Source organism: Microtus pennsylvanicus, chromosome 8 (assembly GCF_037038515.1).
Source record: "Microtus pennsylvanicus isolate mMicPen1 chromosome 8, mMicPen1.hap1, whole genome shotgun sequence".
In the NCBI taxonomy this organism is placed as follows: Eukaryota; Metazoa; Chordata; class Mammalia; order Rodentia; family Cricetidae; genus Microtus; species Microtus pennsylvanicus.
Genome location: NC_134586.1, coordinates 54422714 through 54436024, shown reverse-complemented (window position 1 = coordinate 54436024; position 13311 = coordinate 54422714).

Genomic DNA, 13311 nt, shown 5'->3' with positions numbered 1-13311 from the left:
TCCCAGGAGAAACTGGCCGCCAATGGCGGTCAGTAGCGGTACGAGATTGAGCATCAACAGTCAAAAATTTTTTAAATATATAAAATAAAAGATAAATGGTCTCTGGTGGTGGAACCATATTCCCCTTTTTCGCTTTATGCAAATAGGCTTTGAGCGTACTATTCGCTCACTCCACTATAGCTTGTCCTTGAGGATTATAAGGTATTTCTGTTTTATGAGAAATAGGGAACTCAGAGCAAAATTTAGCAAAGCCAATGCTGGTGTAGGCTGGCCCATTGTCAGTTTTTACAGTTTTTGGAACTCCCATTTAGGCGAAAGCCTGGAGACAGCGACTTTTAACATCTCATAATTTTTCTCCTGTATGGGCTGAGGCAAAAAAAGATGAGACTATGTATCCACGTTTACGTGAACACATTGCATGCACCCAAAAGAAGGAACATGGGTAACATCCATTTGCCATAAATGATTAGGAGCAAGCCCACGAAGATTAACTCCCAAATGGGGAACAGCTAAAAGTTCTGTACACAGAGAGCATTTTTTAGCAATATCAATGACCTGCTCTTGAGATATCTTAAAATGAAATCTTAAAGACCCAGCATTGAGATGAAAACGATTATGAGCTTTTTCTGCAGCTTTATAAGATTATTGACTAACTGCACAAATTTGGCAAGTAAGCTGATCAGCCAATGCATTCCCCTCACTCAAGGGACCAGGAAGGTCAGTATGAGCCTGCAAATGCCCTACATAAATGGGAACAGATTGGGCTCAAAGCATTGTTTGAATAGCCAATGACTGCATCTGGACTCAAGATACAGAGGCAATATAAGCTGCAGTTTCCAAAGTACAAGAATTTTGCTTACATAGTGACTGCCAGTAAAAAGGTTAAATGGAATATCAGCATATTTTTCTAGGGCCATTTGTACAGCAATCAATTCAGCCACCTGAGCAGATTTAGCATCAACAGGTTGAATATCAAAATCAGGAGGGAAGGCCACCACAGCTCTCCCCGTGGAAGACCCGTCAATAAACGACTCTGTGCCCCTGCCAGAGGTTGCAAAGAAATAACCTTAGGGAAGCATACCAGATGATTTTTGAAAAAGGTGACCAACTCATCAGAAGGATAATGATTATCAAACCTGCAGGGATTAGTGCTTAAAAACAAGGCCCAGTCTTCAGCAAATTTTGCGGCCAAGTTATTTCTGCCTGGGTATATGCTGTAATAACCTTACCAGGTAACATTCCAAAGGTTTGCAAACTAAGTTTATACCCTTTCTGAATAACACATAGCACAGCAGATGGATACGAGATCACAATTTTTGCGGGTGACACATGTTCATGTAGCCATAGAATGGGTCCTTGATGCAAAAAAAAAAAAAAAGAAAAAAAAATCCAGTAAGACTATGCAGAGAGGGGAAGAATTTTAAGGCACCAGCAGGAATTTTCAAACTTGGCTAGACCCTATTGAGGTCTCCAAGTACACTAAAAGCAAATTTCCCCTGGGCTAACAACCCACCCTTTTAAAATGTCCTGGACACCCACATTGAAAAACAAGTCCTTGACCTAACTCCACCTTGACTCCCCCTAAGGGCAGAAACAATTACCTGTCCCATCAAGTGAGTTCCATCTATGTCCCTGCATAACTGGATGTTATCATTTAAACTCCTATTTCTACGGGGGCATATAGCCTCCCGACAGAATTTGTTAGCATTTTCATAGGTCAATTGCTTTATGACAGCCACAGCTGTGTCCACATCCCCAAAAATGTGACCTCCCAGCTGTAACAGTCGGTCAACAAACTCAGGATAAGGTTCTGAGGGTCCTTGAAGGACCTTAGACAGTTGTTTCCCTGCTCCTTTATTATGTAAAGTTCTACAGCAGCTATCTGAGCATAAACAGCAGGGTCATATATAATCTGTGCTGCTAAGCCCAGGCACCTTCCCGCGCCAGTCAACATGCCAAGGTCACGCTGGGGGAAACCTGCCAAGTCGTGCAATCCTCCTGCATTTCACCTCTCCACAACAAACAATCTCCTCCTGAAAGACAGGCTCTGCAAAGCTGCCTTTCTTCTTTTTCTAACTTTTTTTTTTTTGGTTTTTCAAGACAGGGTTTCTCTGTAGCTTTTTTGGTTCCTGTCCTGGAACTAGCTCTTGTAGACCAGGCTGGCCTCGAACTCCCAGAGATCCGCCTGTCTCTGCCTCCCGAGTACTGGGATTAAAGGCGTGCGCCACCACCGCCCAGCTCTAACTTATTTTTTTAGCAGCACAATCTCCCTTTCTAAAGTTTTTTCTTCCTCTTCTATATCCCTTTTAGTACTCTTAACTTCTCGCTCCTCAAAACTCCTAGTAGACGTCACAGATTCTTCAACCTGAGTCTCCTCAAAGGTTTTTGCCAAATTTTCTTTTCTTTTCTTTTTTTTTTTTCTAGACAGGGTTTCTCTGTGCTTTGGAGCCTGTCCTGGAACTAGCTCTTGTAGACCAGGCTGGTCTCGAACTCACAGACATCCGCCTGCCTCTGCCTCCCGAGTGCTGGGATTAAAGGCGTGCGCCACCACCGCCTGGCTTTGCCAAATTTTCTAGTTGTTTTGTTTTTTAATTTTTACCTGTTCCCAATCAGAAATTAAAGCCCCCTGCTTGTAGAAACCAGGGACTAAACTCTCTCAAAAAATTAGGTAATAAACTACCTTACACAAAAGAAAACTGTCTTAATGAACTCTTGTGCTGTCTTAGTTTTACCGGTGCCTTGCTTGCCTTCCTTCTCTAAAAGAACTATTAATTGACCCGTCAATCAATTGGCCCTTGCTTCTTTAAAAGAACTATCAATTGGCCTGTCAATTGGCCCATCAATACTGAATTACTAGCACCCATTTTTAATTCACCTTCACCATCAATTTCTTACTTGCTGGCCAGCCTCCGAGGGTGATCTCTCAGGGGTCCCCTACTTCCTGATCTTGCTGATGGGTCTCCAACTGCAATGCCTGCCTTATTCTCTACAGTACAGTTCACGCAATACTGTACTGTTAGCCAGCCAGGCAAGGGCCTGGAGATTAAAAAACACACAAGAGACATTGGGTCATTCATGAGGAGATAATGCCAAATGCTATTTATTCAAGGAAATAATGCCAAACGCCATTTATTTAAGCTTAGGAAAAAACCTTATATACCTAGCTGATACACAATGGAATTCCCCCTAGGCAGGTGGGAAATTTTCCTGCCCAAGATGGAGTAAACAATAGCCCTATAGCTAACCACCAGGGGGCCAGGAATAAACAGGATGTTTAGCCAGAAAAATGTAACAAAATGTCTGGCCAGAAACTGTACTCAAGATGAAGCCATGGGCCCTATAGTGTGGTATGATGAGAGGCAGGGTAAAGTGGGAGACCCTTGGAGGGTAATTTACTCCCCCGCTCCCTGGCCCTGAGCAGTTTGCTCTCTATGGGTTTCTGTCATTGCCATCCTGTGTCCTCTCCCCAAAGGCCCAAAGCCACAAGTGTCCTGATCTTGGACAAGAATCTCCTCCTCAAAAGAGCTGTGAGTTAAACCCTTTCTCTGTTTAAGTCATCAATCCCGTGCTGGGCATGGTGGCACACGTCTTTAATTCCAACACTCGGAAAGGCAGAGGCAGGTGAATCTCTGTGAGTTTGAGGCCAGCCTGATCTACAAAGTGAGTTCCAGGACAGCCAAAGATACACAGGGAAACCCTGTCTCAAAAAACCAAAAAAAGCAAACAAATAGCCGGGCGGTGGTGGCGCACGCCTTTAATCCCAGCACTTGGGAGGCAGAGGCAGGCAGATCTTTGTGAGTTCGAGACCAACCTGGTCTACAAGAGCTAGTTCCAGGACAGGCTCCAAAACCACAGAGAAACCCTGTCTCGAAAAACAAAAAACAAACAAACAAAAAAGCAAACAAATGAATAAGTAAACAATCACAGGTATTTTGTTCTAGTGATGGAAAAGTGACTAATGCCACCAGTCACTAGGGACTGGAGGGAGATGGTCCTTGCAGAATTACCGTCACTTCTTCACACTCTGGCTCAGATTTTCTGGAAGGACACTCCAGTTTGGATTAGAGACATGCAAAGGCTGTGCCTTGCCATGGATTTGGGGATGACCTGTGATAGAATCGTTAGAGGTCAGTGATTTGGATCTTCAGTAGGATATTTGCTTGGGTGACTTGTAGGGGTTGATTTGATAGTTGGTAGTCAAATGACTGTCAATTATCAGCAACTGAGGTCTGTGTGATATTCAGCAACCAGAAGTACCCAATGTCTTGACTTCATTATGCTTTTTAGTGATCCCCAAAAGTTCAATGAAGCAAATATTATTGCTTGAACTTTGCAGATAAGGAAGCTGGGGGTTTGAAATAGGTCTTTTCCCTGGGGTGGGGGTGGGGGTGTGTGTCTCACACTTGCCACCTGCCCTAAGCAGAGTCTTGCCATGGTTGCTTCTAAAGTGCTTCTCTGAACTTGTATGAGTGGAGGCTGGGGAGTTCTCTGATGCCCACAGTGCTAATCATACTGAGCACCTCTAAAAACCCAGATGCAGAGGGTCAGTCCACAGGCTCTTTCTTCCAAAGTCATCTAAAAAAAATTACATTTCATCACATAAATCTATAAACATAATCCAATATATTGTCAAAATAAATACAATTCTATTTTCTATTAACATATTTAAGATTTACTTCAGGTGGTGGTGCATACCTTTAATCCAAGCACTTGGGAGGCAGAGGCAGGCAAATTGGTGTGGGAGAATTGTCTATATTCTGTCAATCATGTTTTAAATAAACACTGATTGGCCAGGCAGGAAGTATAGGCGGGTCAACCAGACAGGAAGTAGAGGCAGGACAATGAGAACAGGAAAATTTTAGGAAGGAGGAAACGCATTTCTCCCAGTCCTGCCCAGATCACTGAAGAAGCAGATGTGACCTACCCCACTAAAAAAGGTACTGAGCCATGTGGCTAACATAGATAAGAACAATGGGTTAATATAAGTTACAAAAGTTAACAAGAAGCCTGAGCTAATGGGCCAATTGGTTTATAAGTAATGCAGACTCTCTGTGATTTCTTTGGGGCTTAACGACTGCGGGAACCGGGCAGGACAGAAACCCTGACAAGCCGGCCCCTCATGTTACAGCAAATCTCTGTGAATTCGAGGCCAACCTGATCTACAGAGCAAATTCCAGGACAGCCAGGGCTATACAGACTGTGCCTTGAAAAATAAGCAAACAAACAAAACCAAAAACAAAAGATCAGCACCAATATTTATCTCCACTGCATCTAGAAATCTGGATATTTAAAACCTAAAGTAAATGTGCTTTTTAAAATGCCCTTTAGGGCCGGGCAGTTGTGGTGCACGCCTTTAATCCCAGCACTTGGGAGGCAGAGGCAGGTGGATCTCTGTGAGTTCGAGACCAGCCTGGTCTACAAGAGCTAGTTCCAGGACAGGCTCCAAAACCACAGAGAAACCCTGTCTTGAAAAACCAAAAATAAATAAATAAATAAAATAAAATGCCCTTTAGGGCTAGAGAGAGATGGCTCAGCAGTTAAGAACACTGACTGCTCTTCCAGAGGTCCTGAGTTCAATTCTCAGCAACCACATGGTAACTCACAACCATCTCTAATGAAATCTAGTGCCCTCTTCTGGCCTGCAGACATACATGCAGATAGAACACTGTATACATAATAAATAAATAAAATTTAAGAAAAATGTCCTTTAAAATTAAAGGCAGTGGTGGCACACACTTTTAATCCCAGCACTTGGGAGGCAGACGCAGGTGGATCTCTGAATTTGAGGTCAACCTGGTCTACAGAGTGAGTTCCAGGACAGCCAGAGCTGTTACACAGAGAAACCCTGGCATGTAAAACAAAAACAAACAAGAACCCTCTCTTTACTTTTCTTTAAGACAGAATCCTACCATGTTGCCCAGGCTGGTCTTGAACACCAAGGCTCAAGTGATTTTCCTGCCTTAGTTTTGACTACAGACATGCAATGCCGTGCCTGGCTTTAAAGAAGTTTGTTGTTTGTTTTTTAACACACATTCCTACTGTTATTCAGTATTTGGCATGCTAGGATGACCACTCAAATGGAGGTGTTAAAGGGAGCTGGAGAGATGACTCAGTGGTTAAGAACATTTGTGTCTCTGGTAAAAGACGGGTTTAGTTCCAAGTACCCGCATCAGGCAGCTCACAACTGCCTTTAACTCTAGACACAGGGATCTGATGCACTTTTCTGGACTGTTTGGGCACCTTCATTCATGTGCACATATTAACACACACACACACACACACACACACACACACACACACACACACACACACACACACACGTGTTGGGGACTGCGGACCACCAGACCCTGCATTTCTTGCAAACGGCTCGTTTTCTTCTGCTCTAAGTAGCCTGCAGCTGCTCTGAGCAGGAGACCCTGACAGCAGGGGAGTGGGTTCTGGTGAGTCTGCAGCTGAAAGATCCCGAGAGCGAGGGTGTGGCCAGAGCCCTATATAAGCTGCCCCTGAGCACAGTAAAGTGGGCATTCTTGTCTCAAGGATGCCCCTGTGGCCCCATCTGTCTGTCTGTCTCTGTGTCTCTGTGTGTGTGTCTCTTAACTTTTCAGCCTAGTTCCCGTAGCACATAGCAAGAAGTGCATGGAACGGGACCAATGTAGTTTTACACACATACACATAAAAAATATATTTTTTTAAATAAAGGGACTTCAGGATTTAGCACATTTTTCTCATGGATTTAAAGTAAAATTTCTCAGATGAATTCAGAAGCACCAGTAACCTAATAAATCTACTTCTTGATGTTCTCAGACTCATGTGTGTCGTGTGTGAAAGATGGTGCGAGGGCTGTGACTAACCACACAGTTCCAAGCACAACAGTACACGTGTTCACGGAACACCTCAGTGGCCTGAGGACTCTTAAAAGCCAGAGCAGCATGCCTGGGAGGAGACACCACAGATCTACAGCTGGCCAAGTTTGCCTGAGAGGACCAATCAAAGCTGGAAGCTGCCGGGGAACTGCCTCGGGATTCATATGGAAGTCTCTGGCCTGTGTCCTATAAGCATGGTTGGCCTAGGAGGGCCTGGGTATCCTCTGGTGGCACACACAGGGCCAGCCTTTGGGGTTCCCTCTCTGGTAGGTCGATACAGAATGCAGCCTCGGAGGTTCTGCCTATCAGCAGGATGGAAAGAAAACAGAAGAGGAAGAAGGGCAGTATCTAAGCTGCCTGGGCACTGAGTGAAATCTTAGCCGTCCTTGGCAGTGCTGTCGGTGGGGGCAGCACCTTTGCCAGCAGTGTATAGTCAGAGCCACAGAAGAAAGGTGAGCCCCAGGGGCATTGGAAAATGATGCTGCAGTGCAGGAGAGCTGTCGGTTGTATCAGGCAAGGCAGCGAGGCACTTTTCAGAATCCGTCATGCAGCGGAGTGGGTAGCTCAGTTAGTAGACTGCTTGCCTAGTGTGCACGAAGCCCTGGATTTGATCCCCAGGAGAGCAAAACTGGATGCAGTGGCACTTGCTTATAATCCCAGCACTCAAGAGGTAGAGGCAGGAGGATCAGTGACATCCTTGGCTACAGGGCAAGTCTGAGACTAGCCTAGGCTACATGAGACCCTGTCTCAACAACAAAAAAAGACTCCTGTATCTGCAGTTGACACAGGAGAACCAAGGTGTTACCAAGCCAGCTGTCTCCCGGAGACACTCCCTGTGGCCCCCAGCCACTGACATGATATCCTGGTGATCACAGGGAGTTCCCTGTACAGACTTTGGTGCCATCAGACTGGAAAAAGTGTCGCGTCTCCAGAGCAGAATATGGCAGACTCACCCTGTTCTGATCGCCACTCACGGGCACTGTTAGAATTGATGAACATGACCAGAGGGGAAAGGAGATATGGCCCCTCCACAGGAGCAGGCGAGAGGCTGCTACGGAGTTTACCCATAGGAAGAAGTCAACAAGGGTGTTGCAGCGGGTGCCATGTTTTTCCTGACACGCATACATGACACACATATATATGCACACACAGATACATATATGTGTGCATGTGTTCGTTCTTTCTCTGAAGAAAAAAGAACATGACTGTGTGCCTCCACTGTCCCTCAGGACTAATCTATTAATTTTTATTTTAGTTGTATTACAATGCACGTGTGTTTGTGGGTGTGCTTGTGTGTGTGTTGTTAGGGGCCTTGTGCATATTAGGCAAGTGTTCCATTAGTGCCTCTCTCCAGTCCCTCAGCCTCCCCAAAGCTTTTTAAGGCCGGATCTTGCTTAGCTGTCCAGTTTGACCTTGAACTTGTGATCCTCCTGCCTCAGTCTTCTAGGTAGCTTGAATTACAGGTCTGTACCAACAGCCTTAGTTATGATATACTATAATTATTGATATAAAATGTATTGATACTTAGAGACTGTGGTCATTACAATTTTGGGCTGGATATGTCACTCATCGGTAGATGCTCAATACCAGCAACCCCTGAATATTTACAATCTTGTCTTTTGAATGGCTTCATATAACACAGTTTGGGGGGAATTTTTCAATATATAGTAAAGCTACATAATGGTTCTTTTTTTAAAAAAGATTTTATTTATTTATTATATATACAACATTCCTTCCCTGTATGCTTGCATGCCAGAAGAGGGCACCAGATCTCATTATAGATGGCTGTGAGCTGGGAATTGAACTCAGGACCTCTGGAAGAGCAGTCAGTGCTCTTAACCTCTGAGCCATCTCTCCAGCCCCTACACAATGGTTCTTTAGATCAGGAACCATTCTGCAGTAATTCATGGCAATTTCTAACCTTTATGCATAATAAAAATTATCCAGGAGAGTGGCAAATCTTAAAATAATGTTTTGAGCTGGGTGTGGTAGTGCTTGTGTGTAGTCCTGGCACTTGGGAAGCCAAGGGAGAAGCATCACCAGGTCCTATCTCTAACAAAATGAAATCAAAGCCAAACAAAAGTGTATTTTCTTCAGGGGAGGCATTGAGACGGTTAAGTCACACTCTCCTTCCCAAATGAACTTAGAGGGAAAGGTGCAGGAAGAGTTGGCTACAAACTGGGTGGTAGTTGTGCACGCCTTTAATCCCAGTACTCTGGAGATAGAGGCAGGTGGATCTCTGTGAGTTCAAGGCCAGCCTGATCTACAAGAGCAAGTTCCAGGACAGGCTTCAAAGCTACACAGAGAAACCCAGTCTTGAAAAACAAACAAGCAAACAAACAAATGAGTTGGCTATAATTTTCTAGGTCTGTCCATCAACAGCTGTGCCTCTAAACCTGTCCTGGAGTAATGTGAGAGCCGTGAGCTAGAAGAAGGGTGCAGGGGACTGGCAGTGATTTCATCTGGGCCCTCATGCCCAATATGCACACTGAAGTACACTATGATCCACAGATGTGCAATGAGCTATCCTAAACAAGTGACTTTCTACACTGCTAAGTGGTAATTGGCCATGCCCTAGGGCATGGAACCTCATTTTTTCCAACATACATAATTATGCAAGTTTTCATGGGTATAAAATCAGACAGTTTTTAGAAATAAAATCGCTGACTACTTGGTGTGACCCTGAATTTTACTTTGCTGGGCCTGGTGAAAAATGACGCTTGGTTTTCACTGAAATAATTTTATTAATTTCCTTTAAATATCATCCTGTCACCTGTTTCACAAAGCTGTCCCATTTTTTTAAATTACAGAGCTATTGCTGTGCCATCCTGCAGCCTATCCTTCCCAGAGACACAGACTCTGCAAGTCCTTATGAGGGGCAGGAAGAATTGATCTTTTTTTTTTTTTTTTTTTTTTTTTTTTTTTGCTTTTTCGAGACAGGGTTTCTCTGTAACTATGGAGCCTGTCCTGGAACTAGCTCTGTAGACCAGGCTGGTCTCGAACTCACAGAGATCCGCCTGCCTCTGCCTCCCGAGTGCTGGGATTAAAGGCGTGCGCCACCACTGCCAGGCAAGAATTGATCTTTTTGTTTGTATTTTGGTTTTTCAAGACAGGGTTTCTCTGTGTGGCCCTGGCTGTCCTGGAACTCACTCTGTAGACCAGGATGGCCTTGAATTCACAGAGATCCTCCTGCCTCTGCCTCATGAGTGCTGGAATGAATGCACCACCACTACCTGACAAGAATTGATCTTTTAAAAAATAGTTTTTCATCTGCTGTAGTGATGCATATCTGTAATCCAAGCCAGTGGGAGCTGAGGTACGATGGTCATGAGTTGAACATCAGCCTGGGGTCCACAATCAGACTGTCTCAAAGAAATTCTGTTTAAAGGAGTGGAGATGTGGCTGAGCCATTGGGGTAGTGTCAAGTATGCACAGGGTCCTGGGTTCAATCCCCAGTACATGTACATATGTAATGGTCTGTCCTGTCCCATTTAAGAGACAAATCCCGCCCACTCCCTCCCCCATCTGCTGAGGCAAGCAGATCTTCTGCTTCCAGTCTGAGCCTTCTCTCTCTCTCTGTCTCTCTCTCTCAGAGGTAGCTGCTACCATGGCTCCTCTCTTCCCCCACCTACCTCCCTCCCTCCCTCCCTCCCTCCCTCCCTCCCTCCCTCCCTCCTTCCCTTCCTCCCTCCCTTTCTCCCTCCTTCTATTTCTGTCAGTTTCTCTGTTTCCCTTTCTCTCTCCCTGCCTCTGTTTTTCCCCCTTCCCCACTTTCCTTTCTCTTCCATAACCCCACTCTCACATGGCTTGCCTATCCTTCTGTCTTTGACCTGCAGGGTTGTAGCTCCTCATGGGACTGGCTGCCCCGCTAAGATCTCTCACCCGCTATGCAGCTCCCTGCCTGGGACTTGCTGTTCTCAGTTTCACCCACCGTGAGGCTCCTGGCCTAAGACTGGCTAACCCTCGTGGCCCATGGGCCACTTGGGGGCTCCCTTCCTGGGACTGGCTGCCTTAATGGCCCAATGTGGTCTCGGGACCTGCTGCCCACTGCCTGCCACCACTCTGGGACCTGCAGCATTTTTGCCGCTGCAGCCACTCAGGGACCTGCAGCATTTTACTTAAACCATAATATTGGTGTGCCATGACTTGGGAGGCTTTCCTGCACCTCTCCCAGGATCAGGATCTGGAACCGGGTGTTTTTTTCCACAACCACGTGTTCCATCTGCCTGAACACTGACCTCTACACACACCAGCAGCTTTTGTGGTGAGTTTTCCCCTTCCAGCCCCCAACCACAGCCTTCACGGCTACGGTTGAGCCCTTCGCTAACATTCATCTCTGCTAAAACATGACCAGACAATCAGGGGTCAGGGCCTCCCATGCTAGCACTACACATGCTGTGTGGTGCATTCGACTTGGGGCCCAGGGTCCCTCAGATTTTTCTTTCTTTTTTTTCTTTACTTTTTCTTTTCTTTTGAACCACTCATCAGTGGTTCCCACTGTGAGAGACCACTCAGAGCAGCCTCAAGCCTCTCTGGCTTCTGAATCACCCAGGCCAGAGCCAGATAAGCTTAAACACCCTGCCTATAGAGAGAGGACGCTCTTCTACATGCCCTGTTCATGTTTCACGTTTTCAGCCACGGTATATGTAAACCGCCTCGGGTGGGTTACTTAGTCTAGGGTCTGTAACCCGCCTGGCAGTTCAGTAGTTCCAGGGTCCCGGAGAGCGAGAGAGAGGAAGAAGGCCATGCTAGGTTTGTCAGAGCCTCCATTTATTAGAGACAGGGTTACAGCTTATATAGGATGAGGAGTTTGGCTTGGGATGGGGGCGGGGGCATGGAATCTTGCCGCGTGGTCCGTGGTCATGTAGGCCAGGAAGTCAAGAGTTGACACACCTAGTTCTCTAGATAGTTTGGTATGTGGGGCGGGTTCCGCTAACAGCTCTCTATTAACAGCTAATGGCGTGTGGGGTAGGCTCTGTCAATAGAACGGTTCTTAATACAATTGGGGGTGTGGGGTTCTCTGCAGACTCCCCAGGGCGATGGTTCCTGTAATAATTTTAGGAGGAAACGGCTCCTGACAGGTATAAACCCTCACTCCACTGGTGTCCTCCTGGCTCCGCTTTCCTCAAACTGTCCCTGACACCACTGCTGCTGCCAACAAGATTGGTTGGATCCATGAGGTGGCTGTTTTCAGTTTCAGCCTTTGCTCCCCTCCAAAGCTTGTAGTATAGCGGCTTGGCAACAGGGCGGATCATGCCTCTTAAGTCTCTCTTCCATACAACATATGACCGCTGACATTTTGACTGAGGTCAGGTGACTCTGCCACCATCTTTTTTTTTTTTATTTTCGAGACAGGGTTTCTCCGTAGCTTTTGGTTCCTGTCCTGGAACTAGCTCTTGTAGACAAGGCTGGCCTCGGACTCACAGAGATCCGCCTGCCTCTACCTCCCGAGTGCTGGGATTAAAGGCGTGCGCCACTACCGCCCAGCGTCTCTGCCACCATCTTGATTGAGAGCCAGGTCAGGTGACTAAGTTCCAACATCTTTACTGAGGTATTCCCTGACTGGTTCCCCAATGTTAACTCTGCTACACAGGTGACCTTACCGCCACCTGACTGAGGTCTGGTGACTTCACCACCATCTTAACTGAGAGCCAGGTCAGGTGACCAAGTCCTACCATCTTTACTGAGGTATTACCTGCCTGGTTCCCCAGTGTTGACTCTGGGACTGCTAAGATATCCAGTCTGAACAATTACTGGGTTCTTGGCCTTTTCGTTGGGAGACAGTCATTGTTGGACGGCTTGGACCACAGCCTGGAAGCCACTCTAATAAATCCCAAAACACATTCTTTCTACTCATTCTGTTCCTTTAGAGAACATAGCACCTTCCCCCAGTGTGGTGGGATCCTATTCCCTCCCTCAAACCTGGAAAGACCTTGGTGATGGTCTCAGGAAGGAGCAAACAGCGGAAGTGATGTGGAGTGTTTACTTTGCTTTCTGAGTCCACTGTGCTGTGATGGATGGAGCTGGCCACATACAGAGGCCATATGGAAGTTCATACTGACAGCATCAGCCAGATGTTTCCAGGTCCAGCCATCACATATCTGATCCTAGAAGTGCAGACTGTAATTTGCCAGAAAGGTGACTGTTGGTTTTGAGGCCATATAATTTGGCTGTTGCATAGCAAGAGCCCAAAAATGTGCATTTCTGAGCTCTCTTCCCAAACAGGAAAGACAACGAACGAATAAATATATAATCCAGAGGGTGACAGGAGGGGAATGCAGAAAATATCAACTTGTTTTTTGGAAGAGCACTTCACACCACAGCAACTGGCTTAGCAAGGGAGAAACATTGCCAGTGTGCCTGCAGAGGGGCATACAAAGGACCCTGCCCATAGACAGGCTCAGAATTGAGGCACAGGCCTATTGGAAGGGTAGGATAGGACCAAAGA